Source organism: Periophthalmus magnuspinnatus, chromosome 6, assembly GCF_009829125.3.
Source record: "Periophthalmus magnuspinnatus isolate fPerMag1 chromosome 6, fPerMag1.2.pri, whole genome shotgun sequence".
Classification (NCBI taxonomy): domain Eukaryota; kingdom Metazoa; phylum Chordata; class Actinopteri; order Gobiiformes; family Gobiidae; genus Periophthalmus; species Periophthalmus magnuspinnatus.
In genome coordinates this window covers 21,608,189-21,623,006 of record NC_047131.1, presented here as the reverse complement: position 1 = coordinate 21,623,006, position 14,818 = coordinate 21,608,189, and the positions used below count along the sequence as shown (strand labels likewise).

At 42.2% G+C, this 14,818-nt stretch overlaps 1 protein-coding gene across 3 annotated transcripts in view; it reads right to left on the bottom strand.

The window, feature by feature from the left end:
- Positions 1–12,302, bottom strand: part of LOC117372778 (neuronal cell adhesion molecule-like) — a 64,206-nt gene extending 51,904 nt beyond the window's left edge. For 2 of the 3 annotated variants that reach the window (XM_055222354.1, XM_055222357.1), the window contains exon 1: positions 12,045–12,302. The gene's annotated coding sequence lies outside the window, so the exon portion shown is untranslated. The remainder of the gene's footprint in view (positions 1–12,044) is intronic. The other variant, XM_033968627.2, reaches the window with a different exon arrangement.
- Positions 12,303–14,818: the final 2,516 nt, after the last annotated feature.

The following is a 14,818-nucleotide window of genomic DNA, read 5'->3' as shown; positions in this document are numbered from 1 at the left end:
GAGGCAGCCAAGGTTATTATAGTCAAACAAAAAAGAAAAAGTTTTGCATTGAGTTCTTGGGTGAAGTCAGTTACAAAAATTATCAGGTTCAACAATTTTGCATTTACCTTTTGGATATTTTATGACAAAGCACAATGTTATCAATAGAAACTCACCAATACCATAAGAAAAAGTTGATGCGTTTTTCCATGTACTATTGGTCTTTTACATAAAAACAAAGCTAGCAACAATGCAATGTAAATTATTTCCCATATCCATTAAAATGGTTACCATAGAGACTGTATCATAAGTTCCACGTAGAGGGCTTGAACTAACTACATCCTTGTTATAACGATCTCTATTCTTCTCCTATGGGCTTTCTATAATCCACTTAAGCCTATAGTGGGCAGAGCAGCAGGTGAGCACTTCTCATTGTAAAGTACTTGAGGGAAAGTCTTGGAGATGACTTCATGACTGATGACCAATTCAACCCAAGAGTTCAAAGAGAAGCAGACCTGTGGGTTTAAGGGTCTGGAGGAGCAGGTCTTAGTGCTGCCCGTCTCCAGCTTGTTCCCCGCCTCTCCCCCTCTCGCCTCTCTCCCCCTCTCGCCTCTCTCCCCCTCTCGCCTCTCTCCCCCTCTCGCCTCTCTCCCCCTCTCGCCTCTCTCCCCCTCTCGCCTCTCTCCCCCTCTCACCTCTCTCCCCCCCTCCCCTCTCTCCCCCCTCGCCTCTCTCCCCCTCTCGCCTCTCTCCCCCCTCGCCTCTCTCCCCCCTCGCCTCTCCCCCTCTCGTCTCACAAGAGCTCAATTAGGAAGTTGAAGAAGACTACCGAGTAAGCTCTAGTTAAACAGGGTTGCAGTTTGGTCTCAGAGGACACTGAACTGCAAGCACCAAGAAGAGGAGAGGGCATTAAATTCAATAACAACAAACAGCTGGACAATGGGAAGGTACTAGTCTGACAATGGAAGTTAATGATTGGGTAAAGCCTTTTTTTCTTTCACTGGCTAAGAAGTCAAGCATTCTTAATGTGTTGACTTCTAGGTCTGTTGTGTTGGGCATCTGCTGCTCAATTCAGACAGTAACAAAACATCATAAATGTAATGTTTTTATTTTTCTTATTTTCTTCTAATGAGGCCCCGAAAGCAAAACATCTGCTGCAATCCACTTATTATATTTGGTTATCCAGGCACAAATAACAGCAGCTTGTGACTTTATGTGGCTAAATTCTTCTGTTCCATTTCTTTAGTGTTGTTAATTGGAAATCCTGCCCGTTTGTTACTGCTGAGTGGTCCATTTGATGCCACAGTGATCCGCAATATTCTCTTAACTGTAGAAGGCCTGGATCAGCACTAAAGCTGCATTTCCTCTCAAAGCTGTGATCACACACTGCTCATTTCCTTTACAGTGTGCACAATAATAATAATCACATTGTATAACAGCAACAGCTTTATGGTAATGTAAGGAAGAAAAGGACAGTATACAAGTAAACATTTTCACTATTTGGTCACTAAACACAAGACCGCATCTCATTTGAGCCGGGTCCATGTGTGATGCCGGTAACACTAGCTTTGTTTCTTATGTTTGTAGTAATGAATTCATGGTATTGGTGTATTTATGTAATTGGGGGTGGTTTGAGCATGGCCAAGATGGACATAGGAGAACTTAAATGATGCTAAATGGACAGACAGGTCTACAACAACATACATTACAATAAAGTACAGTTTGATAAAGTTGCAAAAGGATCCACTGCAGAATATTACCCTATACATAAAACTTCAGCCTCCAGTGTATTGTCGCTTATGTAGCTTGTGCAGCAGTGGGCTACAGAGTGCTGCAGTGAGCTCTGGAGTGAGGCCAGGTTTGAATGGGACACTACACACAGCTGGAGACACGAGATTCTCCTCATCCCCAACCCTGCATTAAACATTTAGTGAAGAACAATGCACTTAAGGGCTACTCAGACCAGTCTATGCACTGCAAGTGAGTCACTGTTTATTTAGGTTTTCACAATTATGTCAGTCAGATTTGGGAGTTAGACAGTCCAATTGTGTGATATGTTTCACCAAGAACCATAGCAAAATGGATAAAGCCATTTTCAAACTACTTACTGTATTTCGTTTTGTGTGCTCCATTTCACCCAAAACACTAAATCCCTGCACAAAGGACATAAACAAAACCTTTTGAGTCAATTAGATTTTCCCAAAAGCAGTTTAAAAAGACCAAAACTTTGGACCAATACTTCAAGTACAATTTTAGGCAAATGTCACTGGCTATAGGGAATTGTAGTTCTATTTTCCGACCTTATTTCCATATCAAGCACATGCTTCAGATTCTGCTAATTTTAGCATCACAAAACAGATATGTTAAGGTTGCGCCATTCTCAAAGGCCCACCGCTGAATGAAGGAGGTTTGGCATGCAATTGTCCAATGTTATGTAAAAGAGCCACTTTTATACTATTTTTAAGTGTGATGTGAAAAAGAGCGGGCTGTCAATCAAAGTGAAGTGCTATGACGAGGTCTGACTGTGGACAACTTGACTATTATGTTTGAGTTAACACAACATCAGTCACTCAGAAAGCATGGGCCTCTGTCATAGAAAAGCATTAGTCAAAGATTTTATTCACACTATTAATGCTCCAACCAAGCCAAATTCTGAAGAAATCCCTTGAAAAGAGCTGCAAAGGACAAGGACACTTCTGAGGCCAAAATATACTCAAAATCCATCTTCAAAGTCATATTTCAGCCCAACCAATTCAAATAAACAGGCTTAGCAGATAAGTATTTTACATGGATCAAAAGATTATTAAGATTATTAACAGAATACTTCACAACAAAGAAGGGCAACAAAGCAGGATTTCCAGTGATTCCATGATATGCTATCTCACAAGATGCTTCAGTGACTAGGCTTTTTCTAACAACAGTGCATTGTTTAAGATTTAGTGTTGAAGTTGCCAAAGCCAACACAGTCACATGTGAGCCAAAAACATACATTTTGCATTCTGATTTCAACTATCACTTCTTGATCTACATGCATTAAAACTACAAAAGGTAAAAGACAAAAAATGCATAAATCTTGGGACAATAAAGGCAGATCTTCTCTCAGTAAATTCCACCCATGTCCCATTCAAACTGCAATGAAATAAAGACAAGATAAACGCAAACCATGCATTCTCCTGCCCTTTTGATACTTATGCTTAAGAGACAGAGGACATGCCCTCAGATCTCCAGCAGGTACATTGTTTTGGACACAAAGAGGCGGCCATAATTCAGGACCGCTTGAACATCCTGGAGAGAGGAGGGGCATGTCCTGGTCAGTTAGGGTCCCTCACCTTGCTCTGACCCTCCCCTAGTTTCACTTTCATCCCTTCAACTTTCACCAAACACCTGGTTTATAGTGGAATTCTGTTGTAAGTCTAGCAAACACCACTCCTCCTTTAATGGCTCGTTAAAATGCAATGACCATAATAAACTTGTAGTTTTATAGACTTTTAGTGAAAGTACAAGTGGAAAAAGGCTAACTCCAAAATGCAGCTCAGCCTACTCTCATCCACAAGTTAAGAGAGCTACTTCAGGTGTTGTAAAAGAGGATTTGGTGAGGGGCTGGGGATTTTGATGTCCTTTTTGAAAGCATGCGTTCTGTCTGTAAGCTGCGTGTGGCTGTCTCCCACGCAGACACAGTGCCAATTTAACTTCAAAGTGAAACGTTTTGTCACCCAATGATATGGCTGAAACTAGCAGAGATGCTGGTTATTTTACGACAAACCACTATGCTGAAATTTAAGTAAAACGATTGGAGTGACCAATTTGGCTTTAACAATCCTTTATTCTCTGTCTATATAAATTGTGGCCTTTAAAACCAATTACAGTTTGGGACTTTTAACAACAAATTTTCAAATCATTGGCTGGAACAACTTGCTAATTTTGCTCTAATCATGGGAATTAAAACCTCATACCCTGCAGCAATACCAATGCAACATCAAGACATTTGTAAATTAATTATACAACTCTCTCATCCAAAATGTATCTCATATCCAGATTACCATAGTCTAGTTATCAGTCTCCCCCAGTGCTGCTTTTGGGTGCAGGGCCAGTGTAATCCCAAAAAGTCGAACTCTAAAAAGCCTGAGGTGTAATGAGATGTTTTCACTTCAGATGACCGTGGAGAATCCAATCAGTCCAACCTTGTTCTGGGCTCCACTGGCACTGAGTCAGACAACAACGCCCACTAAATGAACAGAACAGACAAGGCAAAACTACTGCTAACACTAATGTAAAGAATCTAAGTGGGTTGGCTGATCTCATTGACAGCCTCACCTCAAATAAACTTAGTGATCCAAAAGAAAGGTACTGAATTTGAAAGTAGGGAAAGTAAAAGTTAAAATAAAGAAACTCAAAAACAGCCATGACCAACAATTATCTAAAAATGTATAATATCATATTGTCTGAATATTGTCATTAGGTTAATACAAAAAAATGAGATATTAATTTTGGTCAGTATCACCCACTCTTACGTATAGAGTAATGCCAGCGCTATAAAAAAGCCAAACTGAGTCCTTAATATGGTTGACAATCCATTTATGTTAATCACTATGATACAAAGCGAGATTAAAAAGGGTTTTGCAGAGTGGTTCATTTTAGTAAAAGCCCACTATGAAAACATTGTTAGAGAAGAGACTTTGATCTAGCATTAATAGCACATCTTTTCACTGCTCATAAACTCCTGATGTAGCGGTCATTTGGTAAAGAAACCTCACATTCTTGATAAATATAGACTACAGTACATGCCTATTACAACTGGAGGACAACACACAAAACCCAGTTAGACATTCCCTCTTTTTTACCACATCAATCCCATTCCATCAGTGCACTTCTCATCGGAAAAGTGGCCTGTGACTCCTGTGATACTTTTCCAAAGTCAGAAATGTCAAGTAGACTGGGACCGCTCAAACTTCAGAAGCAGGAAGTGAACCTCAGAGACAGACCACTAATGACCATTGCTATAGATAATGTCCCATTTTTAAGGCAGACTGTGGAGGCATACAGGGTCACAGACACACGTCCTCCTGCCCGGGTGCTTTCTGAGATGTGCTCTTTGTGCTGGGAGCTCTGAGAGGTCCAGAGCAGTGGACCCTGAGCACATTAGAGCATTAGGTCTATACTTCAGACCACAGCCTCTTCAACCTGTGCCAGCACATTGCCAGTTCCAACCAGTGTGAGCAGTGCCACTGGATATAGAGGAAAATAAGATTGATTTATGGGAAAACATCATGGGAAAATTGTTGGATTAGTATTGTAGTAATGTTGTACTTACTTAAATTGAAATTTAGTATTATGACAAGACTCTACACAATAATAATATAAAACATGAGTTTCAAGGCCAATGAGCTAAATGGCCTTGATATTTATATTTTTCAATAAATCTTTAGTACAGATTAGTATCCGAGTGTCTGTACAACAGTATTATTTTATCTGAAATGATTGGGTTAGAAAAGAAATCAATACAACACACAAAAGAGGTAAAAAGAACTTTTTATCTTGTCACAACACTAAAATAGTAATAAAACAAATGTAAAGCAGATTCTCATAACATTGCTCCGACACATCCTTTACAGCATGATATTACATCAACCTTGTGATGAATTGTGTGGCCCTTGAGAAATAGTGTGTTCTCCACATCTACTGCAGATGAAATGGACACGTTAAAGAAGACAAATGGACGTTTGTATTGGGCTCTTCACATGAGAGCTGTGGATATGAACTCCTCTCGGACAAAAGGCGTATTGATATTTCCACAGACAGAGACAGAGCTGAGAGGCCCAGCGCTGGTCCAGACAGCTTCAGGCTGGCCCAGCTGGCTCCTGATTGGTTTATCAGAGTAGACTTAGACAAACCTCCACATGAAGGTCGATCCACTTTCCTCTCAGAGCCGAGCACGGCCCAAAGCGAAGCATTATCTATCTGACAATTACAATCTTACAGCTCTGCAGACACCCTCGGCCACAGGGAGATTAAACTGATTACTATTCTATCGCCTGCATTTGATGTTAAATTGCTTCATCCCAGAGCCTCAACATGGTCTGCCAAAGCAGCCAATTTGTGGAAAAAAAGAGAAAAACGATTTTAAAACATACAGTCATCTTATAGCTTCATGTCCTCATGTCTAAATCTCCTTATAATAGAATCTCTATACATGGTGCATATTATTAACATTTTGACACTTTACAGTCTTGTACTCAGACCAGCTTTGCATTGATTGTATATTGTAGAGTGGATTATGTTAAATCAAACAGTCAGCTCCCTCCTGCCCGTATAAGAGCAATGTAATCTGTTGACAAACCTGTGCGCTGTTCACTTGGATGAACATATATTATTGGCCTATTTATTATTCAGAGAACACTCATCTGATTGGCCAAGTCTGTCAGCCTATTGTTGTTGCTAGCACTAAATTTTTAGATTAATGGTTTTCTGACCTCAATCTTCCTTAATCATTTTGAAGCCTGCATTAAGATTATCTGCGTCGAGAGTGTTTTGTACACAACACAGCAGCCTGTTTTGGCTTTCCATTGTTGCTTTTGCCATCTCTTGTGCATTTTTATCTATGAATGACCGAAGGAATCTCAAAACTACACTTGGATTTGTTTACCATCCCATTCCTTTGTCTGCAGCGGGAGAATTTTTCCCAGGATTCCAGTGGATGTGTTTGGGGGGGTTTAAGGGATGAAAAAGGGGGAAAGAAAAGCCCATTGGTTTCAGCAACGCAGAAACAGCAGCCAGAGCCAAGCTGTCATCCCACTTGGATTAAGGGCCCTTCACGAGAGGCTGTGGGCTCTAACATGGAGCTTGGGTCGGGCTGTGGGAGGGGGCAGGGTGGGGCAGGGTATAGGGCATTAGCGCCTGTCCTAAATAAGACCTTGGGGTCAGGAAACCTCCTGAACCATGGAAAACCCACTTTGTGTGTCTGTGTGGGTCTGATTCATGAGCTGACAGCTCAGTGTCCCTCTCTTTCCTGTTGATTCAATCACTGCTGCGTCATACCAAGGCTTTGCTCTGGCTCTTTAGTCCCGCACACTTTCACACTGACTTTGTTTGTCTGGATTAGTGCTGCAGTTACCAATGCCACCGAGTCATCATCTCATGCAAAGTATGAGGCACTGGTATTTTTCCGAGTGGTACAGACTTTTGCATTGATTGCAGAGTTCATCTTCTATGCATTATAAAACTATTTGTCCAAATATTTTGAGTACGGGTCTTGGAACAGTGATAAATATCCAGCAACAGTCCTGTGTCTGTTAAAAAGTCAGGATTGCACTGAAGTGTTTGCTGTGCTATTAAACTGAGCATTGTGGGATGTGTATTCAAATGTCCCTAAAGCCTTATGCAAATCAGTACAGGACGGATGCTGGAGGATAGACTAAACACATTCAAGTGAATCGTGTTCTTGAATTCCTTTTGATTCTGGCTGTACACTGGCGCTGCTGCCGTGCCCACCTCCTGTTGTTTTGAAGATATGGAAGGAAGCAGTGGTGTTTTGTAGAGCCACTGGGCCAGCAGCCTCTCTCACAACTGCTGCCCATTCAGAGCTGGCCTGAGCCTGGGAAGGAGGATGCCCGCGCTGCCTCTCCAATGGAGCTCTTTAGCCGCCAGTGTGTGTTCAAGCAGAGGCTTGTACGCCCCATACCCATTGTGGACGTGGTCGGGCCTAATTCTACCTCACCCCCTGCCTTACCCCCCGCTTCACAAGAAAAGAGGAGAGGAGCAGCGGCCGCCGGCACAGACTGAAAACAGAGCCCCTTTGTTCCCCCCTACCCCATTCTCAGCATCCTCAGAGGTACAGGATCCACCCCTCCTTCATAATGTGGCCCCCTAAAGCTTTCACTTCTACACAGTGGAAAGCCAAGCAGTGGAAGGATGGGTAGTTCTGTGAAAGAGTCATATTGGTTAAATATGCATCTCCACTTAACTCAAGACCAAATGGTTCAGAAAATTATAAACATCTCCCAATCTGGTGAATAGAAATCCACTAAGTTCATTCATGAAAATGTAAATATGTAAAATCTAGACACTGTATCTAGATGGTTTAGTGGTTATTTTACACATTTAACAGATAAGGTTCTTTGCTTATAGAGGCTACTATAGCTTTCAAGAACGTAGCAATTACAGCAACAAATCATCAGAATTCATCATCAACATCAGGCACTTGCAAAATATAAAGTAAACATATCTTGGCTGTAATCAGGAGGATGACTGGAAGAAATCACTTGATAGTTAACCTGTCAGAGGCTCTATTCAGACTCAAGAGGAGCATAAAACCCACAACATGGCCATCCATTATCTCACACTACCACTTCAGAAAGAGGACTGTGAGGCTGGTGGTCTACGGCAGTTAGTTAGGGACAAAAAGCAGCAACTCTGACGCTTTGTTCTCACTGAGGAGTGCGATAACATGACATGGAGCTAGAACATGGTGCCCTTGACTGATTGGGTTTGACGACGGTCGTGGGGTAAAGCTCGGGTCTAATGATTTTGTCACAGTGGGCCGTCCCTGGACATCCATAAAGTGAACGCCATTCAGTCTCCATCTGCCCTCACTGCACACAGCCTTTTAGGGAAATATTTAGCGAAAGTAGGCTAAAATGAGAGTACGAGTAGCGAGTTGACTATGCAAATTCCATAAGCAATGCAATTATTATTTTTTTTACCCATATAATGTATTTTCTTTTGTTACAAATTAAGAGAATAATTGTGTAACTTTGTGCAGTACGATTATGATGAAGATATAATTTGTAAATAAAGTGTTTCATAATAATGTCTAACATCTGACTTAGAACCAAAACTCTATGTTCAAATTTCTTATTTATCAGTCTCAGTCCATGCAGAACCAATAGTCACACTCGGCATCTAAGCACAACAGTTGCAGCTGTGCAGAGGATTCCCTGGAACACGTCGGTGCCCATTAGAGCCGCTGCCTAACCGAGTGTGAAAGTCTAATAGTCCCCAGCAGCGTGAAGCCTCATCTCTTTTCTCATACAAGAACTGAGTGTGTGTGTGCACCTAATGAACATATCTATCTTTCATCACATGTACTCATTGCCCTTTACATCTACTCCTACAAATGATAAACAGGGCGAGAGTGTGCAGGCGGCCGTGAAGTGGGGGGCACAGCACTAATGAGGACGCACATACTACAGACAGGGAGGTCCGTGCGGGGTCGACCTGCTGCTGGACGGCTGTGTGAGGCTCTCAAAGAGGAGCAGCAATGCCCCGGTCTGCACTGACACTAATGCAGAGGCACGGGCCCCTCATCGGCCCCAGGAGACCGGCCCCATCACAGCTGAACAGCACAGAGCTGCCCTTCACGTCCAGCTCTGATTGGCTGCACCAGGGGGCAGCACACGTGACAATGGGACATATGTAGTCATTCAGTCAATCAGCTGCACTCAATGTGATACCATGTGATAGGACATGTGAACAAATAGTAACAAAAAATGTATATGCCATTCAGATTTTCCTTAGACAACTGCTGTAACAAAGATTGACAAATATAATGAAAATAATGCAATGAATTTCTGTAGCTCCTTTCAAGACACCCACAGCCCTTTACAGTTCTTTATTCATTGACTCCACTTCAATGGTGGTAAACTTCTTCTGGAACCACAGATGCCCTGAGGTAGACTGACGGAAGTGAGGGTGCCCAGCAGCACCATCAGCCCCTGACCACCGCCAACACACATGCATACCCCACATACAAAGGCAATTGGGTGAAGTGTCTTGCCTAAGGACACAATTACACATTTCTCACCAGAGCCACTGCTGCTTCACTTTGACACCTGGTATTTAAAGTGGCCTTCCATCTAAGTACTAAGCAAGGCCCGGCCATACTCAGCTTCTGAGACAAGCAGGAACGGTACAGGTACAAAACAGTAACTGACTGGAGAATGTATCACAAGCTGTTTAGGAACATGGGCAACAACTTTCCTTTTAAAAACAACATGGATTTACATTAGATTACAGAACTATAGAGATGACAAATTTTAACTTGAACCAAAAGCTTCAAAAAAAAACTTTGAATGATCGGTACCCGTGACACATGGAAACATCTGGACAATTGCCACCTCCATCCTCACAAAACCGACAATAATGTATGACTAAATCTTTAAAGTTCATTTCATTCTATGCATATGATGTCACTAGTTGAGTAGTGACACAAACCGTCCCAGTGCCTCTATGAGCTGCTTTGTGCTGTCCGACCGTTGGAGTGGAGTTCACAAAGTCACAGACAGAGACTTGTGCATCAGCGGCGTTCATATTGGCTCTCCAGAATGCCCTACATGTCTGTAGAGCCCACCAACGCAAATAAGTGGCATTTTCCCTCCAACACCCAAGCTTTTCCCATAGCCCACAGAGCACCAGCCGAGCGCCACAGCTTTGGGGTCAGCAGCAGTGTAAGTGACTGGTGTGCCGGCCAACGTGTGCGCGGGTAATCCCTTAGTTATGCAAATCTCTCCTTCTCTCTCCCTCTCTCTCCAGCCTAGTGGCGTTTGCGCTCTGGGTAAAAGTGAGGATGGCAATACAATGTAGGTCACTATCTTGTCCTGGTTCACTACGTTTGTCCCTGTAGCTTCAATGTAGTGTCAAGTAGGGAGTTTACGTAAAGTGATTCTGAAACTTTTCCAGCAAAGTACTGCAAAATTAGGGCATTTTCTCAATGTCCTGAATCTAAATGAAGGAAAAATGATTTGTAGATTTGGGTCTACACTGATGAACGCAATAGTCTAAAAAAAAATTAAATACGCAATACCACAACTAATCTTGACAATATCCAGTTGAAATGCTGGTACCACTTCTTGTATCCATAGTTTTCAGAGTGATGAAAAGTTATCATCGTTACCATAGCAATCATCAATTCAAAACAAAATATTATATCTTTTGAATGATCAACCGTCCTCAAATGGCACCATGTAACAGCAAGATGAAACCCATGAATAGATTTGGCAAATAATAAGGTCACAAACATGGGCTATGGTATCAGAAATTTGCCGCCTAAATTTTAAACTGCACATGCAAATTTTCAACTCCCGTCCATATAGCAGCCATGAGGGGATATATTGTTATGGCATTTAACAGATTACCCATAGTCTAGTCACAGTGAATAAACATGACTAGAGAAAGTGTGTCAGCCCTTTCAGAGAGCTCCAAGAACAAGGCACAATAAAGAGGGGGTCATTAGCATTGTATTAATTTATCGGGGAGCAGCGAAAGTGCCCAATCGAAGCGTGTGTGCATGTGTGCATGTGTGTGCGTGTGCATGTGGGTGTGTGCAGGGGTGTGTGCGCGGGTGTGTGTGTGTGCGCATGTGGAGCAGGTGGGAGGGGCTGGGGGTGGTGTATGATGGAGGTCCCCCTTGACTGAAGCTTTGACCAAGACCCAGGAGGAGGAGGAGGAGGGAGAGAGGAAAGGTCTGGAGGGAATGTTGTTTTCACAAAAAAACAGGCTTGATTAAACACATAATATCAGAGGTTAATACAGAATCTCACTGGGGAATAGTAATCAGATGTCCGGGGCAGTAGAGTAAACAAACTGTCATTTTTGTCAAACAGAGCAGATCCGTCATAGATATGTCTGTAGACTGGATTCGCAGGGATTAAACATGTGTCAGGCAAAGCTCCAGAGGAAATGGTTGGGGTTTGGGGTCTTTCTCTTTAGTCTATAGGCTAATGGTGTGTCAGAAAAAGGGCAGAGACACGGGGAGTGCTGACTCCGGAGCGGAGTGTATCAGTGACAGTCTTGACAGTCGGAACATGCACACCTGCACCTGCTCTCTAATTACCCCCGGCAGCTCGCGCACACAACGCGGTCATGGCTCTTTAAAAAGTAATGCGTAATCAACGTCACGTTTGAAACGCATTTTCAAATGACATTTCAATTCACGCGAAACAACAAAAAGGCCACATTTACTGAGAATAGCTTCATAGCATCAACTCGACCCGCACCGTGAACCATCCTGTCTCTTTCCAAACTCCTGACAGTGAACAGCCCTGGGCACGTGTGGAGGATGCTGTGCTTACCTCGTGTTTTTCCTTTAGGATGCCCAGCACGAAGCGCGTTCTTCGGTCTCCGATGGAACAGTGAAACCGCGTTGTTTACGAAGAGTCCCGTTCAGCGAGCCTCCAGCCCTTGCCTCTGTCACTGGTCCTCTGCTCCACCAGTTCAGACACACACAGGCGCGGGGACGCGCAGTACTGGGGGGCGCGCAGTACTGGGGGGCGCGCAGCACTGAGGGGCGTGCGCACGCTCGCTGTGCGCGCTGCAGCGCCGCCGCTCCTGTGTGGTGGCTTCAAACAGCAGTCAAACAACCATTCTACCGAGCTGTTATTCACACAGACACGTTATTACGTTTATTAAGTCCCCCGCAGGCTCAGAAATACAACATCTGGGCTCAGCTGGAGAGGTCGAATAAGTCTAACGCTATGCAGTGCCCTCTTTTCAATAGTATTCATCAGCAGGAGGCTATTTTTCACTTGATAGCTTTATAATTATTATGGCAAGATGCAATGTGTTAAAATTTTACAAGCGTTCACAGCATTTGCATAATCTGAATATGAGCTCCTACTATTTAATTTTTTTGTTTGTCTGTATGTTAGTTTGTTTGCCTGTTTTATTTTTGTTTTGTATTTACCACATCAGCAAAATGCCTGAGTCAATGTCAAATTAAAATCTTTTCACCTCTTTGGCAACTTCCCACCAGCTGTTCTCAAACACTGCTCTGAGCTTTCTGTCTCCAGAGCTGAGTGCCCAGATTTTGCCCTGTAAGATTGCTCTAATGATGATACACTATCCTGTGGGATAACACATACTGGAGTCATGTGATTTGAAAAGGCATGTTTCCTCTTCAATCTGCCGTCAGCCCTGCTCTTCTCTGGGAGCATGTTTTACCAGTGCATTATCTCAGGCTTAGCATTGGGAACCATCTGCAGCCACACACTGCCGGCTTAAGATAGAGGGAAGCAGTTTTTTATATGGGTACAAGCTGGACAGTGAGTAGTTTTACTGAAATTAGACTGTGCCTAATTCATATATTTTATATAAATGAAACAGCATAGCCTAATAGCTCAACATAGGGCTTATGAGCAATCTTCCTTTATGTATAAAAAGTACTGTGAGTAAAGATGCCCTTCTAAATTAGAAACAGGTGAAGGTCATTGTGTATCCTTGACGTTACCAGCCCTCCTCATCATTAGTGTATGGGTGATATAGTCCCTGTATGCCCATGAAATCAACAGGGAACGGATGTAATTGTCCCAGCATTGCAACTCCCATCGCCTCCAGATACTAGGTCTGTTGCATACCACTCGAATCTCATTAAAGTGTTTTCTTAATTTCCCTCATGCATATAATGTGTAAAATACTCCCAGGGATTTCCATAAGTTCAAGGATACAGCCCCACAGAGATAAAACATGGAATATTCCACATTGCCAAGTGAAATCTAGAAAGACACATAAAAGACACATTTGCTTCACTGGCATTACCAACTGTGCTTATTGCAGAAAGTCTTCCAAGTGTTACACATGGCAGGTCTATCGCTTGTTTTAGTCCAGGACGCAGTGATGTGTGCTACAGTCTTTTCTCAAAACAAACAGAAAAACAGATGTAACACGGGCAAGCCAACCGCAAAATGACTGAGCTCCCATCAGAGAGATGGTCAGTCTATGCAAAGTAGAGGATAGTTAAAATATAGTCCAAATTAAAGGTGAGATCGATGTGTTTAATGCCATTCTGTCAAACCAGTAAAATCGATCAGTAGAAAAGTTACATAGACCATCTTTATGAACAGTATTAGAAGTGTTCTTATTATCCAAGTTCAATTAGTTTATGACTTGTTGAAAACATAAAAATGAATAAAATGTATTAATCAACATTGCACACATTTCCAGTCCTAAATCAAAAATTTTAAAACATGTCAGTATGTTTTTGGGCTTCGCAACCCAAATTTCAAATCAATAAATCAATCTTACTTTTTAAAGAAACATAAATACAAGCTGGCCAATTCATTCTTAATATTTTTGCAGCAAATGTGATGCCAAGTGACCTCTATTCCTGTTTTTACCCTGCTGCAAATGCAAGACAATACGCATGACTTCAAATGCCTCACATCATTTCAATGGCAGTAAATGTCACCTATTTAAATCATGCAATCATGCTTTGAAATTAGGCTCATAATTTATCTCAGCATCAGGCCTCTCGCTGCCAAACTAATTACACACTAATAAAGCAGGATTATTAGATGCAGATCAGTGTTCAGTGCAATAGAAACGCAGCCAGCCAAAGAAAAGATGTGACTAAATGAAGTAGAGAATGAAGTTATACAGGCTAGTTAGAATCCGGAGAGGTCAAAGGTGAAGACATAAATACTGTGGATATGATTATAGAATGAAGAGTTCGTAGGTCAAATCCGTTTACATGGGAGATACGCTTCCTCTCCCAGGCTTCAGTGTAATGATATTAGGACTTCTCCATTTGGACGGGAAGCTCTGCGTTGGTGCCTGTAACATTGTTTACACACCAGGGGCCAGACATGACAGGAATCAAGTCAACAGAGAGTCGAACAAGAAAGGCAGAAACAAGGAACAGGGATATCAGTCAATCAAACTCGAAGTAACTGGAAGCAGGGATAGTTTACAATATGTAGTGTCGAAAAAAGAAAACACAAACATATATATGGCTCATTTAAATGTATTCACTTGGTAATACAAAATGAAAAAAGTTTGCATGGGAACAGGTTGGGTAAATTGTACAATGTACTTCTAAAAAATGATAAATAGTTTTTTCTCAGTGGTAAAA